Source organism: Pristis pectinata, chromosome 4, assembly GCF_009764475.1.
Source record: "Pristis pectinata isolate sPriPec2 chromosome 4, sPriPec2.1.pri, whole genome shotgun sequence".
NCBI lineage: Eukaryota > Metazoa > Chordata > Chondrichthyes > Rhinopristiformes > Pristidae > Pristis > Pristis pectinata.
The window spans coordinates 50,756,063-50,776,923 of NC_067408.1; the positions used below are offsets into that span (position 1 = coordinate 50,756,063).

The following is a 20,861-nucleotide window of genomic DNA, read 5'->3' on the forward strand; positions in this document are numbered from 1 at the left end:
AGTGACTTCAACATGTGATAAGGTTCAACTCCTAAATCAACATCATTTCACTAAAATAGTGACTGCACAACTGAAACATAGCTACTCATTAAGTCAGGTCATCTGCAGTTGAAGGGTCCTCTTCTCCATTACTATGTTTGCCAGTTGTTTAAGTCTAACAGGCTGCATTTAGGGCAATTTTCAAACTGTTTCAGTGGGTGCTTATCTGTTCAGTACTTTAGAAGAGAGTTTACAGAAGGCAAGCACTATTTTGGTGAAGTTGTTTGTTCTCAAATGAACTTTGGCCAAAATCTTTATACCTCTGGTATCTTTGAAAATGCTGCTGGCACAATTAGCAAGATGAGTTGGTCTTCCATGCATGTGGCAATCAAGCAGGCCACAGTTGTACAGAGAGTTATCAACCTTTCAGTACCTAACCTATGGTGACTTGGATTTCCTACCGCAGGCATCTCAAGGCCCTGAAGAGAAACCACTGAAAAAGCATGAACAAAGTTCTCAACTCCATTGGAAGTATAAGATAACCAATGTCTAGGTTCTTTTCCAGGCCAAGATCCCCGCCATTGAGGCCCTAATGATACTCAGTTGGCTCTGTTGGCAACGATCTCTTGTTCTATTCCATAATAAGAAGAGATTACCAGGGAGACAGAGGAAAAGGTTCAAGGATGTGTTCTTGAAAAAATGCAAAAGCCAGATTGATTCTTGGAAATCTGTGACCCATGACCATATAAAGTGGAGAAGGAGCATTTGGGATGGCACTGAGAATCTTACATCCTCATGTCGGGAACATACAGAAATTCAGCATAAATAGCAGAAAGAGCACAACACCACCCAAACTATCCAGCACCTGTCCCATCAGGCACCTCCTGCCCTATCTGTGGAAGAGTCTGCGCGACCTACATTGATCTCATCCATTCACCTCAAAAGCTCCTGAACTAGAGTGGAAGCCAGTTATCCTTGATCCTGAGAGACTGCCTAAAAAAAATCCTTTCAACATGAAGCTGATGAGCAGATCTAACCGTGTTGCCAGATTCTCACAGGCACGGGGCACTGCGGTATGTATGTTTTCTGCCAGAAGCCGATGGTAGTTGAGAGACATGTGCAATCAATAACCAGTGGGGTGCTTTTCTTGAGTTGGGGGTGGGGGTCAATGTAGAGTGTGCATTCAGCAAGTGGGGTGGAGGTCTGTTATTGGGGGTACAATTGGTGGAAGGTGTTGGGTGTTGGAGTAGGGTGGGATCTGGTTGGCTTGTGGTAAACGGAGTGGGGGAGAGGTGTCAGGTAAGGTTCATGAATTTTGTGGGGTGGATAGAAGTAATTACTGTGGTAGGATGCTGGGAGGCTCAAAAATAGAGCTGTGTAATTTAATCACACAAAGGATCTTACCTGAGACAGGTTCCCAACATCTACCATTTTCAGGAAGATCACCTCTAAGCCATGTTGAGAAGGGCGGCTCCTACTTCTGTGGATTGTATGGACTAAGTGTGTGTGACTGCAAATTACAGATGTGTTGGACATTTTTGGGCACTGTCGAGCATGTCCAGGGTCCTCAGAGAATTAGCTGATCAGACACACAGAAAACATGGGTTGAAAACTGTGGACCTTGTGGTCTGCGATTGTCAATTACATTTTATTGTTCATAGAAAATGGATTGTGCAATGTGTAACACACAGCACTAGGTGATCTAATTTCTTGGAGTTTTTACTTCAAAAGCCCTTCCTTGGATGCAACATCCAAGGACCATGAAAGGCATTATATATAAATGCAAGTTTCTGTTATCAACATTGGAAGCAATAGCTGTGTTAAATTCTTTTTTGATATTGTCGCAACAAATTTTAGCTAGTGAGTAAAGCTAGTGGGGCAGAAGGCAGTAGGATTATGTAATGGTATAATGAAATGACAACAGACTAAGAACATACAGAAGGAAGTTTTGGTGTGATTGGGTGGGGCTTCTTCTGTAACCTGTGCTTGACATCATTTGCCATCTTATTCCAGATTTGGATATTCTTAGTGCTGAAGACCTCGTTGGATCTGTCAATCCTTTCCTTCCAGGCATTCTGCACTGCCACTTTGTGGCAGCTCTTCCCATGGCACTTCTTTACCATCCACTATGGAGCTGAATGAATTAAACCAGAGGTAGATGATTGGAAGAACCTCCTTCACAGCAAAAATTCCTGGTACAAATCCATCCCGTTCTGTCACAGACAAGACTGAGTCTAGTCTAGTCACAGTTTAAATGTCAACTCCAACTGTTTAACTGAGTTGCCAGTTGTTAATCCTGTCTGCCTTCAATTTGGCAGCTTGCTATAGGAGTGGAAACAGACCAGGACACAGACCTAGGTGTCAGCAAATCTTATGAGTTGTTTTTAACTCCTTGTGATTTTTCAAAGCTACTTCATAATAATATAAGAACATAAGAATGTAAGAAATAGAAGCAGTAGTGTAGGCTGTGTATCCCCTTTCATGCCTACTCTGACATTCAGTAAGATTGTAGCTGACCTTTTACTTCACCACCGCTTTTCTGCACAAACCCAATGCCCTTTATTTCTCTAAATATCCAACAATCTATTGATCTCTGTCTAAGAATCTATTGCTCTCTTATGATTCATGATCATGGACTGTGGGAGTATACATGATCAAATAAAGAACTTTTCTTTCACTCTGACAATGAACAGGTGCTGCTATTACACATTTTTTTGTAACTATAATGTCAATATATTGACCATGGAGAATACAACCAAATACTTGTGTGATGGTGTGATATTTGTTCTCCCAGTTTCCACACCAGTAACACAGTATACTGTCATACTCACAACATTTACAACATATGTACCTTGAACCACCCTATGGAGTCACAGTGTATTCCAGGACTGTTGGCCCAAATTCCAGGTCTATGCCCTTGCCAAGGATCATCATCTGCAGTTCCTGTCCAGCAAGCCTTGCTATTTCTGGCTGTGCTGAGCCAAAGGAGTTGACCATCTGCACCCAAGAGGCATTTCCTCAGCCAAAGAGGCTTCCAAATGATGACTAGGCCTCAGGCATCACCTCTTGATAGAGACATGTAAAAACTATTCAAATACATTTAAATAATTTTTATTAAAATATCAGAAGATATAAAAGTAGAAAGATATGTAAATAAAATGCTAAAATACCAATAAATAATTTAAAACATTAACGTAAGGGCGAACATTTAACCTTTTTTTCCACAGGATTGATGAACTCATTCTCCCTGGTGCAAAGCTGAGGGGCAAATGTGAAGTGGTTCTGGTCCCACCCTTCAGCACACTACCGCTTCATCACTGGGATCAATAGTGAGTCCAGCAATGGAGTGGAGTGCCAGATGTACCATCATCTGATCTACTGTTTATCTCAGGCTTCCATATTTGTCTTCGTACCTGCAGAATTCTAAGACATATTGAAGGCACAAGAGACTGCAAGTGCTGGAATCTGGAGTAACAAACAATCTGTAGGAGGCACTCAGCGGGTAGAGCAGCATCTGTGGGAGGAAAGGAATTGTTGATGTTTTGGGTCAAAACCCTGCATCAGGGCTAATTTCTTTCCTCCCACAGATGCTGCTCAACCTGCTGAGTTCTTCCAGCAGATTGTAAGACATATTGAACCCTAAATGGCTGATCAGTGGCAGTCCCTTTCAAAATCACCAGCTATCACACTTCGTATTCGATATTTTCCAAAGAAAGAAACCATTCAGCCCATCGTCTATGCCAGTTCTCAAATCCCATTCATACCATTTCTCCATTTATTTCCTTTTAACCTATTGTTTTTAACATGACAATCAATGTTACACACCACATCTCCAAATCAGTCAACACAATTCAGCCTTTACTTAAACAGATGTGCTTCGCATAATTTTGTACCACATGTGCTAGATCATGTGGTAAGCAAACAAAAACTAACTAAAAATAATTGAAATATGTATCCTTTTGTCTATGAATAATGAACCATAACAAAATTTGGTTCTTGTATTCAGGACCCTGAGTTGCACATGTTCATCCCACAATTCAAACAACTGATGTACTTGGTTACAAAGCAAATCTTATCTAAAACTTATCATACCACCACCCCAGATTGGACCATAGCTTGCAACTCTTCTCAAAGTCTCTGAGGATTCCTGTTATTCAGTCTATTTTCATCACACAATCTCCAATTACAGTGGCTTCATGTGTAATTTTATTTCATAAATTGTTGAAGATATTATACATGCCTAAAAATTCGGTTGAATAACAGAATGTTTTTGAATTGATTGCATTTTGATGTATTAAGCATATGTTTTGAAAACATGGTCATTTTGCATGAATAAGCAGTTGTAAAATTTCCACCTGACCCTTCTGGATGGAGTGTGCTCCAGAGTAAGATGTTTGGTTCCCACAGCATGAATCGATTGATGTTATTCATAATACAATGACTGATTGGAATGTTGTCTGAAACTGGGTAATAATTTCCCGATTGTATTGCAAGGCACTGAAAGGCAACCAGGACTTTCATTCAATACAGCTGTGCGATTTAAAGAGCTACCCAGCTACCTGCATACTACTGTGGTCTATTGCACTGGGATCTGTATGTAGTTTCAGGAGGTGACTGCAAATTGCCTGAGTGACATTCAGTGTTATGCATTGCCGTCTTTACTGTGGGTACTCCTGTGGTGATGCTACTGGTGATGCTGTGTGCTTACCGAGGTGCAGCAGGAAGACATGCAGTCAGTTCCCATCAGAGCAATCCCATCAGTCCAATTACCCCTTGCCTTATTTTTCTGCAGCTCTGCAACTTATTCTCTCTCACATTTCAATAAAGTCCCCTTTGATTCTAGACCAAAGGAGCTGTTAACTTACCAGCTTGGTTTTGGGATGCAGGTGAAAGCCAGGGCACCTCTGGGAAACCCACGCAGTCATGTGCAAACTCCATACAGACAAAACCAGAGGTCAAGATTGAACCCAGGTTGCTGGAGATTTCAGGCAGCAGCAAATACATTAGGGAATTGATCAGATGGTGCGGGAACTGATAGGGAGGAAGGGGACTAAGAAAAAAATGTCTCAGTCAGAAAGAGAATTGGAGGATTCAGGAGACACAAGAGATTCTGCAGATGCTGGAATCTGAAGCAACACACAAAATGCTGGATGAACTCAGCAGGTCAGGCAGCATCTATGGAGAGAAATACACAGCTGACGTTTCAGTCGAGGCCCTTCATCAGGACTGAAAAGGAAGAGGGACGAAGCAAACGTAATCGCTGCGCCACTGTGAAGTCTCTTCGAGGTATGCCTACCCTGAAGAAGTTTTCCTCCTCTCTTCGCAGGGAGTTCTGTAAGGCCCTCTCTCACTGCTCCCCCCCCCCCCCCCCGTGATCTCTGCTGCTCTCTGACTCACCTATCACCTGAACTCACCTATTCCTTGTCTGCATGTGCTCCTCCCCCTCCCCCGACCTTCTTATTCTGGCTTCTGCTCTCTTCCTTTCCAGTCTTGATGAAGGGTCTTGACCCATAACGTCGACTGTTTATTTCCCTCCATAGATGCTGCCTGACCTGCTGAGTTCCTCCAGCATTTTGTGTGTGTTGCCAGATGATTCAGGAACAAGTCTTAGCCAGGGAAGTGGAGGACTGACAGGGTTTCAGGAGTGGGTCTCAGTCAGGGGCAGAATCAGGAGCCTTCGGTGATGACAGGTCGATTGACAGAAAGAAATACTCAAAATCACAATTGGATGGATGCCTTGGACTCCCGTGAAGTAGCTCGTGAAATCAGGCTTCCTTTAACTCACAGAGGAGAACCCCCAGTCCCCCAATGATGGCCTGTCAGGCTGCGAGATCTGTGCCACTCACAAGCCTTGCATGGACGAAGCAATCTCATGCAATTGACACCAGAGCACGCATGGCTTTACTACACATACCTGGGAGCCTGTGTGTGTCTGCACGGCATTCATACAGTTTTAACAAGCTGAAACTTACAAGCAGAAACTCACTGGGTTCTATTTCCCACTCCCTTTAACCTCATGAGTTTCACTGAAAAAATGTTTTGTACGACTGTGTAATATTTTTTAAAAAAGAGCAATGAAAGCGTGCTTGCATATTAATAGAACTAGTATCCAACAGTATGGAAGATCTGTTGGTCTGACACCACCAAAGTCCTGAGGGTGCCATGTTATTGGAGTTTTACTGTATATTAACCTGGATGTCACTGCATTATGGCTGATTGTTACTTTATATGAAACACCTAAATAGGCTAACTTACAACAGCATTAAAAGAAAACATGATCTTTTAAAGAATATTTTGTGTAGGTACAAAATCAAATGGTGAAACAATTGTGATAGCGGAGGAATAAAATCGAGGAACTAATTGCTAGATTTTGAGTTTGCAGTGAAGAATGACACAGAAGAAAGGAAAGTAGCTGCCTAGGACCACATCTGATCAAAGTTACTAAGGTGCAGCATATTCAGCCTCCAGCCATTCAAAGAAAAACACATGACATCTCAAAAATAAAAGGGGATTATACATATCCAGTTCCTTAACCTGTACGAGTTTAAAATAAAACTGATGCAAGAGGAAAGACATTCACGGTTCATCCTATTGTCAACAACTTAGTAACTAATATTCCTTCATAAAAGAATATTCAGTTTTATATTAATTAAGAACAATTGCCAAGGTAATGTATAACATGTCTTATCAGTTGTCAGAATACTGATTATGTTACGATGTGCTGTGTAAAATGTACTAATTTGCTATCCTTTTTCAAGTTCTAGTTAATCATGTCTGGTGTTTAATGATCAGCCTTAGGGCATCTTATCTGCTAGAATTCGGGAAGATAATTTTTTTTCCCAGATTATTCTTGTTGTAGCAGAGCAAATTGCAAAACAGGATCAGGTGTTGCCTTATAATAGCCATCTCCAATTTCCATCCTACTCACTGCAGGCAGTCGGTAATAGTGCTTCTTCAAACCATGTACAGCATTCAATGTTTTTTCTTGGTGAACCTTGCAGATCAGGAAGATACAGTACATGTATGCACTGGGTTTGCTGATCTCTTGCATACCAGAAGTTACAGTTAGTGTTAGTACTCCTACACTTAAGAAGAGAAACTAGGCCACAATCTCTGCTTGCGTTGCAAACAATTACTCAGGCTGGACACCTTGAGGTGTGGATGGGATTAGACTCTGCTATAATACTCTGACCCCATAATTTTAAACCTTTGCTGCCCAGGATCCTCTGAAGATGGACTCTTGGATGAGGAGCTGTAAGGAAACAAAAGCCACTGAATCTTACACCAAGAAAAAATATGATTCTGTGGAGCACGGAAAATAGTTCAGAAACAATAGGTCTACTGAGGTAGCTGCTACCCGTCCTCACACCATTTAGAATTCATTTTAAATGTTCAATGCAACTCCAGTACTACAGGCTGAAAGGAACCAATCCATTTTGGATGATTAGTCATGGGAGAAAGAAGCAGCAAACAATCTCTTTCAGCTTTTATAGGTGAAGTACTTTTAAATTGTTCCTGAACAGTCTTGTTTCTGTGACGAAATTGACAGTGTACATTAACATTAACATCTTACAGAAGACTTACAAATCCACTGGAAGTGAGGTAGAAATTAGTCATGATCTAATTAAATGATGCAACAGCCCCATGGGTCTGGAGTCTACTACTGTTCCTGGTTCAGGTTAATGCCCATTTCCTTGCCAGTACAGCAATTGTGTACAGAGAAAAACACGATACCCATCCCTACAAATATATTAAGTTTCTTTTCATGCATTGCTTTTGTTACACTTACAGAGAAACCCATTGAAAGCGAACTTTAGTCCTTTGATTTTTCTTTGTGTTAACTATTTTTCTCAAATTAATTTTTATGTATTAATCAAAAATAGCTTAACGTCATCCAGCATTTTCTTTCTCTAATGGATCTGTTGAGGAAATCTCACCCCTGTACATGAAAAGCATTGGTTCCACGTATTCCTTAGACTTTAACAAACATGTTTGCTTTTTCAACCTTCTTGAATTTATGTTTAAGGACTCTACCTTTCAGAACATGGAATTGAAAAAGGGGATTGATGAGCTGAAGATCTGTGGCTATACTGCAGGATGAACTTCTTTTTCCCTGAGTTATGTTGTTGGAAGGTGAAATATTGTAAATTGACCTCAAACTGGACAGGATCACCATCAACTGAACCCAACTTGGTCCCAAGGACTTATTTCTTATTTGAGACCTGACCTAACCCAAATCCAGCATGTAGGTGGGTCCTTCTGACTCAGGTTGGGTAGCCAGGCTACCTGTCCCAAACATTCTTGCAGCAATGGCTGGCTGTGGGTTTCTCTTCTTTGACAAAATATCATGGAATTAAAGGTAACTTTGCGAGAGCAAAACAATATGATTTGACAAAAGACTTACAGGTCTGCCTTGAGTAGTGCAGCTTCTGGAATAGAGAGCTTTGGAAGGATAGGTACAAGGTAAAAGGACAAAAGAACTTTTCTTCTCCTGCCTTGCCAAGTGTATCAGCTGGTAACTCTGGGTTATGGACATTTGAATTGCCCAGGTGTATCTCAAACATAGACAACGCTGGACAGGAACTGAATCTAGTAACTGGGCTATAAGCAAAGACCACCAGTTCCAAAGACAGCAGCCAAAAGAAAAGTAATGTAAGTTAGTTTCATGAATGGCCAGGAAATAAAAATAGAATTTACTTATTGTGACCTTCATAGTGTTGGCTCTTACCTAAAACCCATTATTTCCAAACACCAAACAAAATCCAAGGAATATGCTTGGAGACATCACTCCCAATTCACTCACACAGCTTTTGATTTTAAAAAAGTCACTGTCTGCCAGGATGACAACAGATTGGGGCGGATTGCCTTTACAACTAGTTTGATGATTTTGTTTTAAAAATAGTAAACCTTTTCTCCAATTATAGTAAATCCTCCAATGATTTGACTCCAATTATTTGCCAGTCAAGTTAGGCTAAATGAGATCCAAGTGTGTCAAAGGCTGCTGATGTCAGAGTTGTAACTGCCGACTGCAAACACGGTGACACTTGACCCCTGATATCAGTAAGATGATTTTGGCAGAACTTCAGTCAACATGCTTTCAAGAGGGTTTTTCTTTTAAAAAAAGTGCCCTCAGTGTGATACTGGAACCGCTCTTGATTTGAAAGTGTCCGATTTCAATTTGAGTCTGCCAAGAAGAATGGTGAAAGGAAAAAAAAGAGATAAATTTATTATCCACTGCTCATGTACGTGAGTGAACTCAGTGAAGACAGGTGAACAATACTCCTGATTTATCCTCTCTTTGAATGTGGCTTCTTATTGCTGGTGTGGGATTGGTGAATCTATTCAGAGGTCCACTGCAATATAAACTTACAAAATTCATGGGTGAAAGTTAGTTCTGTTATCCTGGGGAAAATGAATAAGGAGCCTGAGGAAATGTGGCCTTGTGAGAACATTAGTTCTCAGCAGCTTCTGATCTGGCCATGTAAACCCCTGTGGATATCTCACCAGATGAAGCAAAGTGAAAGGAGGATTGGAAACAGAAGAGATTTTACAAGATCAGTTTTTCACTTTCCTTTTTTGGGTCATCTAAAGTATATCTGTGCCCCTTAACCCTGGAACCCGTCTCTAAGTACAGGTTGCCAGCCTTTAGTCATTAGCAGCACATTATGGGGCTTGGTTTCAATCTGGTTTCGAAGCTGGCAGTAGACTAAATGAAGCTGGTGGATTCCCATTGGAAATCTATAGCAGCCAAAATTCTACTTGAAGAAGTTTGAACTTTTTGACTAGGTTTGGAGAAGACAGATATGATACTCTATATTGTTGGTCACATCAGATAAACCCACATTTTAGAACAATATATAATGTGTCAGAGTAGTGGTGCAGTTCCAGAACAGCCAGAACATGGATTTAAGCTCTTTGCTGCCATCGCCCCTCCCCAATCCCATTTCATCCACACAATGTTGCTCAGTTCCTGAGCTGTATTAAGCCCAAGACCCAAGAAATAGGAGGCTCTCACTTTACAGAGGTTGCTAGAAGACTATGGCAGTGGATACTTTGGCATTAGAAGTCAGACCTTAAGAAATGTTGTTGAAAAGATAATAAATACTATCAAGTAGAATAGATTTTAATGACCTTGTAAAAGTAGAATAAAATGTTTAATCCATCATTATTATCCCTTCTAGTGCATTTAAGTCAGAAGTAGTCAGCTCTAATGAAAGTTCATCAACTTCTCAGTTCCTCTTCTCTCTACAGATGCTGCCTGACCTGCTGGGCACTTCCAGCACTTTCTTTTATTTCAGATCTCCTGCTATTGCTGCATTTCGTATCCCCCAGTTCCAGCATTGTTCTGTTTCCTCTCTCCTCTGCCCTTACTCAGGCAGATCACCTGTAATCCACAAGTCTTCACCACCATCTCTCAGCCAACACATCATTGTCTATGTTGGTCAGACTCTCCTGATCACCACCCAACAGCAGACATGCCCTTTGTCCTCTCCATCTATCTCCACCTTGTTTTCTACATCTTCCTAGTTCCAACGAAAGCTCATTAACTCTGTTCCTCTCTCCACAGATGCTACCTGATGTGCCACATATTTGTAGCACTTTCAGTTTTTATTTCAGATTGTCAGCATCTTCATTATTTTGCCTCTCGGTTGATGCCATTGGGGAATCTGGCACCTGTGCCACCCTTACTACCTTCCTTCTGTACATCATAGCACCCACAGGTTCTGCCCCTGATTTGGCCTATGAATTATACACATTGTCAGTCCCTAAGCCGTGGCAGCAGGTATGAACTCATGAGTTACTGTTTCTTCAGCATTGTGGTAATTTATATTCCAGCACTGCCAGGGCCTGGGGATGTGAAATATAAAGGACGAGGGTAGGGTGGTGGTGAAGGGAGGGGGTAAAGTAGGAGCTTTACGGTTACATAATCTGCAGCCTTCAAGTAGGTGAAGATTGTGGGATGAGAAGGCAATGAAGATTTGAAATGAACATCTAATACCATCTTCCATCAGTTCAGGCCTGTCATCAACAACTTTCACAGGAAACAGTTTCAATTATGCCTGCCATTAACCAATGCATGTGGGTACAGATACTTAGGTAAGCCTTGTTAGCCACCGCTCCCCACTTTCTTCTGCAATAGAGAGAGGGGGAGAGAGGCATGTGTCTGTAAGTCTTGTGCAATGCATTTGGCCATGTCTGCTTGAATAGTATTAGGACTACTACAGGCTCAAATAATCATACAGGCACTCTGGCTGTCTCTCTGTTTTTATCCTTCCCCCAAAAGAAATAACCTATGGGGTGGAACCACATCTGATGCTCCCCTTATAATAATTTCATGCATTGTGTTCTTTAATCGTGTTGCGCTGGTAGAAACTCAAGGAAGTGGGAATGAATCACTCCCTCACTGAGGCCCAGGCTATGGGACATAACTGGGGCCACTTTAAATGAGAATCTTACTGTATGGAGCTATGTTATATTGTGGTTCGCAGAGTGAGTAGTCTTTTTTTCATGTTTCATCACATTGTGTTGGAGTTTCAAATGCATTGACCTTGTAATAGCAGTGTAAAATACGTTTGAAACTTTACACTATCTTCCCCAGAGGCCTCTCAAACAGTCACTTAGGTTACTACTGAAGACAAATGACTTCCTTTCTAGTTTATTAGAATTTATATATATTTTTACCAGCACAGAAAACCTTTATTAACGTCTGAATGTTAACTGATGAGTCTCATTGTGCAGTCATCAGCTGAAAGAGTTTCATTTATTCCTTACTTGGTGTTATTGCTCATTTTATCAGCAAACAGATTTTTACAAGTAGTTTTGTGTTTAAGCAGCCTCTGAGTAGATATTGATTTTGTAATGATGAGTTATGTTTCGCTTTAAGGGATGCTGTCTTGAACAAGAGTAGTTTAGAATGAGGTTGTTAGGTTTTAACTCTGGCTCAATATAAATGTCGAGTCTATTTTGGAGCAATCAGTGGATAGGCTGATGGAATGGGTCCACCCTTATTACCATCCAAGTTGTACACTATCTGACTCAGAAATGTATCACAACTCTTTCATTGTTGCTGAGCCTAAATCCAAGAACTAACAACCCAATTGCATTGTGGGTGCATTTTCATTAGAGAACTGCACTACCATCTTCACAAAGGCAATCAGGGATGGTCAATAAAGGCTGGCTTAGCCAGCAATGAACACATCCCATAAAAGAAAACATCTTGTTTCCTAACAATTCAACCTATCTTAAATGTGTTCCTACATTGGATGTCAAAAACCACAAGGTTATGTTTTCAATTTTGCGTCGATAATTGATACTGTAACACTATATTCTACATTCTGTTATTGCTTTTCCCTTGTACTGCCTCAATGTACTGATGAAATGATCTGTATGGATGGCATGCAAAACAACGTTTTTTTACTGTACCTCAGTACATGTGACAACAATAAGCCAATTGCCAATTACCATGGATTCAAGATTAAGGATCCCTGATATAAGGAGGTGTAAAGCTGTCAAACATGGCTCTTGCTCCTGATCATAGTCTCATTTCATAGTTTAACTACCTAACTGGAAAGATGCAACAGTGGGGAAACCAGATGAGGACTGCTCTCAGGTATAACCTGATCTCAGGTCTAATGTCAATGACAAATGATCTTGAATGAAGCATAGCCACTGTGGCCGTGTAGTTACAGGCTACAAGAGCTATTGCGACCAAATATCAGCCTTGTCAAAGGGAGACATGGACACTGAAAATAAATGCAAGCAAATGAAAAATGCTGGAAATCAGAAATAAAAAAAAGAGAAACTGCTGGAAACATTCAGCAGATCAGGCAGCATCCGTAGAGAAAGAAACAGAGTTAGCACGTAAAGTCATTAACCCTTCAACAGAACGAGGAAAAGATAGAAATCAGATATGTTTTGGGATGCAGGAAAAGGGAAGGGGTGAAGTAAACTAAACAAGTGCTCTATTGTTCCTGAACACTTGTGTCATATTTAAAGGATATGGTTCATTAAAACAAATTGCTAAGCAATTTGCAATTATTCCGTTGCCATGGCACACAGGAGATAGAGAAACATTCTTGAAATACTTGTTAAATCAATTATTCATAATTGAGGAGTTGATACTTGAAGAAAATTCACTGTGGTAACATTAAACATTTATTGTAACAAAAATGTAAGAAGGTTAAGTTCGAATGAGATCCTCGAATAGAATAGGCTCTTAATGGATAGGCCATAAATATATATCTTTTACGCATTGTTTTAAATTTTTCAAAATATTGAATGTCAAATGAAAATGAGTACAACGGTAATTCAAAGACCTGAGCTAATAATTGAGAAAATGGCAGTGTGAAAATAAGTTTGTAGAAAACTGAAAATAAAACTCGAAAAAGGAATGAAGCTTTCCTTACCAGTCTGGCTTTTACTTGACTCCAGCTCCACACCAAAATGATTGACTTTTAATGACCTTCCGAGAGGTCTTAACAGTTCATTCAGTTATGTCACAAATCATTGTCTTCTCTAGGGCAACTAAGTATAGGTTGTAATTGCTGGGTTTGTCAAAACTTAATTAGAAACAAATTTCAATGCCTAACAATCAGAGTATTTAACAGTTAATACTCAGAAGCTTTGCAAGATTTGTTTCTGTTTTGTTTTTAGTAAAACTGATTCAAAAGGGAACCATAATGATGGTTGTACCAGGTTGTATAAGTAGTTAGCTCCATTTTCTTAAAACCCTCCACATTGTCATGAGGCAGGAGATGAAGGAGGGGAGACATTTTGTAACTAAGGTGCGTAAGAACATTCAGAATGGATTTTTCTGCTTTTAATTGGAAATATGTTTCAATTAATCAGATGGAAGATAGCACAAGAATAAAAGTGGGAGTGCAGGAAATCTGCAATATAGACTGTAAATGCTGAAAATGCATTTTAAGTTACCCAAAATTCAGAATGTGACAAGAGAGATCCATAGCCCAAAATATTAAAACCTAAATTGTTAGCTTGTCTTCGCTCTTTATAGATTCAAAATGCTGTTCTATTTTCATGGGATAGGCACATATCAATCATCTATTGCTGAAAGAAGTGACTCTGAATGCGAGACTTATTTTTAATGTTCAGAGTCACCAGATAGATGTTTGGTCCATGTGATTGAACCATGTTAAATCAATGTTATGATGAATATTTTGATTGAAACATTTTTACAAACATTGAGTTAGGTAGTTGTCTTTGATAAAATAATCAAGTTAAGTAGATTTTCAACTAGGCACCTGGCAATGAAAATGAAAATTAAACATTTTCTATAATGTACGGTCAGTCCACAAACTCCAAGGCGTGGAAGGTGGTGGGTTGGGGTGGGGTGGTGTAGGCACATTGGCAATCTACACCATGGTTTATCCTTTTGGTTTTGATGTCTAAATGTACTTATTATCAGTAGGTTGAAGAAAAATGATCCAACAAGCAAAAGGATTGTTGATTATACTAGAAACTTGTCAGATTTATCTAATATATAGTGATGGGAATTCATAGAAAGATCATCTGTAATCCACAAGTCTTCACTGCCCTCTCTCAGCTAACAGGCAATGCAAGGTTTCTAATGTAGACTTCTAGCATAGAATATAAATATGCTAAAAACAGCAAGAACCAGACAGATCCAATACCAGTCTACAGATAACAATTAGCTCAAACATAATTCAGTCCATAATTGTTGAAACAAGGGACTATTTTGTTTGATTGAGATATAACAACTTGAGTGGATAACTTTGACAATATTCGGTGGCTATTATTCTTTGCACAGAACACAGAGTTTGAAATGATTTAAATACAAATCAAATCATTAATGGGGACAGAGCTAATAAAGACATTTGCACATGAATGGATTATGAATATGAATATGTTTTCTTTTTTTAAATACCTAAAACAATAATAGTTCTGTTTTTAAAATGATGATTCAAGAAACAACTTCCAACTGTCAATAGAAACCTTTTTTTTAAAATTGTCCTTTCAATATTTTACAGTATTGATATTTTTTTGAATCACCACCTCAATAACTATTTGATTCCATGGCATGATAAAGAAGTTGCTTTACCTGTTTTCATGAACCTTTTCAAATTCCACAGTAACAAAACAAATTGTATATAGAGTCCAAAATTCCTCCTTATCATGAAAAGACTATGCCTCCTTTTCTGTATAATTAATAACCTGCTAACAAAATGATGCAATATGTCGTTTCAAAAGGACAATTGCTGAAATTGCAATTTTGTTAAGTTATTATTATTTATGGAGAAAAGTAAGGTTGGGAATGGTGGTGGAGGTACAAAGAATTTAAAACAATAATTAATTTCGTTAACATGATGTATAACTGACCATTTATCTACAGCTTGTGTCTTTCACCGCTTTTTCTGCATAGACTAGTAGCTTTCCTCCAGGTCACCATTGTTGTTGCCCTAATGCCATTTATATAAGGAATGCAAGAGAGTTACCAGAATAATTTTGACACCACTTTTTTTGTACTTTACTTCTTTTGTAGTGAGCAGTATGCTTTGTGTTTATTTAATATGATTTTGTTTTAGAATTAGCAGTGATTTCTTGCGTTTCTGGGCCCAATTCTGCGCTTCCTTGTCTCCTGCCAGCTACAAATATGAAACGTTGTATGTGTAAAATTGCCCTGAAATTTTGAAGGAGGGCTAGAATTAGGGAATTCAGCCATGGGGAATTTTCGGGTGAGGCAATTAGAAAGTGACCAATTTTATGTTATTCAGATTGGTGCAAACTTACAAAGTTACTGTTATAGTTATTAATTTGACAAAATACTTGCAAAAATTTGGACATATTATTCCTAGTGAAGAAATTATATTTTTGAGCTTGTGTTCTTATTTTATTTTCATGTATCTAACAATAAAAATCTATGCATGGATAGATATTGGAAATAATACCAAAATAAACAAATCCTATCTTTTACACAGTTGATCAGTGCTGCTGTTGTTGCCTGTTTGTTGTTAACCCTTTTTTGTTTTGATGATGTTTATGCACCAGAGTACATGCATTAAAATTTGCAAATTTCACCACCAATGAACTCATTCTGTTATGTGTGATGTAATAGGACATGTTCTTGAAACACAATGAAGTGCAACATTAAGAATACTTGCTGTGAGCCAAATTTATGAAAAGTACTTTCAGCCCTTCCTTTGTCAACAAAAATTTAATTCTTGAAATTGCAATTATTCTATGGTCAAAGCATTCCACATTGTTTGTTTATTCCTAAATTAGGCTGTTGCACAGTAAAAGGGGAATATATCTGGGCACCAATCCAATTATTTTTAATAAAGAGTGTGCCGTGGATCAACTAATTTTTACATATAACATTACTAATCTAATCATTTGTAGAAGTCTAAAAATGGAGGAACCTAATTTTATAAGTAGATCTCGTTTCACAACTCATCTTTTAGATCCCCGAAAGAGGAATATGTTGTAATGGTAAAAAAAAGTATAAATTTACTTTCTGTTACAGAATTTTGTTCAAACCATTCATACTCATTTCAAATATTATTTGCTGCCAAACATATTAAAATATTTTATCAGTAGTAAGTTGGTAGGTATTATTGACAGGTTCTTCTTTGCCTCTGTATGATAGGTATGGAGACTGTCACGAAGTGTAATATGTGCATTACAAATAACTGTTAATTTAAAATAACTGGACATGTGTTGAACCATTTAAAAAAAATTAAACTAAATCCTGAACTAATCCTGAAATGTTCTGTATCAAAATTTATTTGAAAAGTTCAATAAACAGTACTTTAATGTAATCTGGTAAAGTTTTAGCATTTTGCACCAGGTTAAATCCTTGTACATTATGTCCAGTAGTAAATCCTTACTTGAGTTGAAAGACTTACGAACCTAGTTACACCCAGGTAACGAATTAAGCTAGTAATGTTTTCTGTTATATATTTTACATTTTTTATCAATCTGTGCGGCCAATGTATTTAAAAATATACTTATAGATAATTGGTATAATGAATTGATTGTGGCAGACCTGGTCCAGCTTAATGTGTGCAAAACAAAAGCAAATTACCTTGCTGCGTTTTTCTCTCCGGGACTTTCAGTGACACATTCTCACAGTCTCCGTATATGCCTTGCACATAGTTTGATTTTTCTGTTCCATCTTCACTTCTGAAACTTACTCAGGATGATTGAGCAGTTTCCTCTCCCACACAGTCACCCATTACACATCATTTTTTCTAGCTGATATCAATTATTAAATGACTGCACATTTATTTTCATTTACTGGACACCTGCAATGAACAAGAAATGTGACCAGTTCATAAACATTTGTGTATATAAAGGAAAATGTGCTGTTAATTTGCATAAGCGTGGATTCCATTCACACGTCTTGATACATTTTTAGCTGTGGGAAGTTCCCCTTGCATCCCGGTCACTTGAAGCGTATGACACAATGCCATACTAAAGTTCCTTTGACTGAACTGCTTGTATATCGCATTTATAGAGATAGCCTACTCAGTTCCATTGAGCTACTTTATATTTTATTAGAAACAAAGAATAAAGTTCTATAAAAAGAGAACTAGAAAAGAGGAGTTGTAATTTCTTCTGAAATGCATTAGGTCAGACGTAAATTCTGAGAAAACCACGGCACGGCACCTAAAAAGGAAGTAATGGTTGATCACTTGATATTTAAGCTTCCTGTCTGTAAACTCCGTGGGTTGATTCGGGGAAATCCTGAAAACATTATCATTGGAACAGATATGTTCAGTCACTTTTTTTAAAAGAAAAGCTGTAGTTTCAGTAGAAACCATTTCTGTTCTGAAATAAAGTATTGGAGTTAGGGAATCCTGACTTAACCAGAAGCAACCTGGGAAGTTTAAAAAAAATGCAGAGTACTGCTCTGATCCTTGATATTACTGAAATTTATTGGACTTCCTGAACACTTTACGAAAAGTGCAATGATCAATTTAAACATCTAAATGTATTACAGTAATACTGTTAAAATAGAAGCAAGAGTAATTTGACAGAACAGTCTAAGAGTGAACTTATAATTGCTTCAATGCCACTTTTAAACTTAGAATTGTTGCACATTTAATTTTCCTGAATGAGGAAAAGCTGGAAATACTCAGCAGGTCAGACACAAATCAGGCAAAAGAAAAAGAATTTCTGGACCTTTCTCAAGAGCTGGATAGGTCAGAAATGTCAGTGGTTTTAAGTAAGTATGAAGGAGGAGGGGGTGAAGGGAGAAGGTACATGGTCACAGGAGGAATTAAATGAGACATGCAATAGTGTATGCAACATAAGATGTGTCTAGCAAATGAACAACCATCACCAGCACCTGGTGTCTAAAAATATGGATGCAGTGATTATGATCAGAAATTGTTGAAAAAATTGTTGAGTCCAGAGGGTTACAGAGTCATAGGGATATACAGCATGGAAACAGGCCCTTCAGCCCAACTGGTCCACGTTGACCAAGATACCCATCTAAGCTAGTCCCATTTGCTTGTATCTGACCCATATCCCTCTAAACCTTTCCTATCCATGAACCTGTCCAAATATCTCTTACATGTTGTACTTGTACCTGCCTCTACCACTTCCTTTGGCAACTCGCTCCATAAATCCACCATCCTCTGTGGGAAAAACCTGCCCCTCAGACCCCCTTTAAATTTTTCCCCTCTCATCTGAAACCAATGTCCTCTAGTTTTAGACTCTCCTATCCTAGGAAAAAGACTGTAACCATTCACCATGTCTATGCCCCTCATGATTTTATAAACCTCTATAAGTTCACCCCTCAACCTCTTTCGCTCCAGAGAAAACAGTCCCAGTCTATCGAGAATCTCCTTATAATTCAAGCCCTCCAGGCCTGGCAACAGCCTTGTAAATCTTTTCTGCACCCTCTCTGGTTTAATCACATCCTTCCTGTAGTATGGCAACCAGAACTGCACACATTATTCCAGGACCAGTCTCACCAATGTCTTGTACAGCTGTATCATGATGTCTCAACTCTTGTACTCAATGCCTTCTCCAATGAAGGCAAGCATAGCATATGCCTTTATTACCACTTTGTCTACCTGTGTCACCACTTTCAGGGAACTATGTACTCGTACATCTAAATCTCTCTGTTCTACAACATTCCCCAGGCCCTGTCATTTACTATGTATATCCGGCCCTGGTTTAACTTCCCAAAATGCATTGCTTCACACTTATCTGAGTTGAATTCCATCTGCCATTCCTTTTCCCACTTTCCCAGTTAGTGAATATCCTGTTGCAGCCTTAGGCAACTTTCTTCATTGTCCACCACATCATTTGTAGTGTCATCCGCAAACTCATTAGATGCCGCCTAGGTTCTCATCCAAATCATTCATATAGATGACAAACAACATGGGACCCAGCACTGATCCTGAGGCACACCACTGGTCACAGGCCATTATTCTGGAAAGCAATTCTCCACATCCACTCTCTGTCTCCTTCCACCAAACAATTTTTTATCCAATTGGCAAGATCACCCTGGATTCCATGTGATCTCAACTTCTGGACCAGCCTATCATGTGGGACCTCATCAAAGGCCTTGCTAAAGTCCATGTAGACAACGTCTACGACCCTGCCCTCATCAATCCCCTCAGTCACCTCTTCAAAAAGCTCAATTAAATTTATGAGACAGGATCTCCCATGCACAAAGCCATCCTGACTGCATCTAATCAGTCCTTGCCTTTCCAAATGGAAATAGATCCTGTCTCTCAGATTCCCTTCCAGTAACTTTCCCATCACTGATGTTAGGCTCACCAGTCTATAGTTCCCAGGCTTGTTCTTGCAGCCCTTTATAAATAAAGGCACAATATTAGCCACCCTCCAGTCTTCCAGTACCTCACCCCCTCACCGGTGGCTAAGGAAGATACAAAAATCTCTGCCGGGGCCATACTTCCCTTAATTTCCACAATGTCCTAGGATACACTTGGTCAGGCCCCAAGGATCTAGCCAGCTAAATATTCCTCAAGACTGTCAGCACCTCCTTTATTGTAATATTAATATGTTTCAGGATAGCACTATTCTCTTCCCTGAATTCCCTAGCTTCCATGAACTTCTCCATGCTAAACACAGATGATAAATATTCATTTAAGACCTTGCCCATCTCTGATGGCTCCACACATAAATGACCAAACTGATCATTTCTAGGTTCTACCCACATAACTTCTCTGGATGATCCCCCAGGAATATCCTCCTTAATTACTGCAGTGATGCTCTCCCTGATCAAAATCACCTTCTTCTCTTATCCCCATTTCTATCACAACTGTAGCAGCTGAACCTCAGAACCCCAGTCCTGCCCATCCCTCAACCATGATTCCGTAAAAGTGTTATCACAATTCCATGTGCCTATCCATGCCCTGAGCTTATCTGCCTCACCTGTAGGCTCCCTGCATTGAAATACTGTAAATGCAGTTTAGCTTTTCAGATCTTCCTTGCTTCCTGTCCTGCCCCTGCCTATCCTGCCTATTGGAATTGCTCATTTAATTTCTATATTTTCCTCAACTTTCTCATCTGCCACACTACTACTTTGGGTCCCACCCCTCTGCCAGTCTAGTTTAAACTGCATGGTTTCTGATGGAGAGATAAAATGCAGTTCCTTGAGCTTCTGCGTGAGTTATCAGAGTGGGAGTTGGGTGGAGAATCAAGTTTAATGTTCCGTTCACAATCAACAGACTTAAAGGAGCACAGTCTTTGTGGAAGAAAATTGTTTGGTAAACCTTTTAAAATAATCATACGACTTAATGATGTGTGTCAAAATGTGGAAAAGTAATATGATTTTTTTTGACAAGCAATAAAAGATATGTCAAATACTTTTTCTAATGAAAAGAAATGATGGTGCAGTGGGCTAAATCTGTAACTGATGGCAG

The 20,861-nt window shown here is 39.2% G+C and overlaps 1 long non-coding RNA gene across 2 annotated transcripts in view; it reads right to left on the minus strand.

Annotated features, from left to right (window-relative positions):
• LOC127569609 (uncharacterized) overlaps positions 1-17,233 on the minus strand; it is a 47,392-nt gene extending 30,159 nt beyond the window's left edge. For both annotated transcript variants that reach the window (XR_007956229.1, XR_007956228.1), the window contains exon 1: positions 17,042-17,233. This is a non-coding gene — a long non-coding RNA (uncharacterized LOC127569609). The remainder of the gene's footprint in view (positions 1-17,041) is intronic.
• Between the last annotated feature and the right edge of the window lie 3,628 nt (positions 17,234-20,861).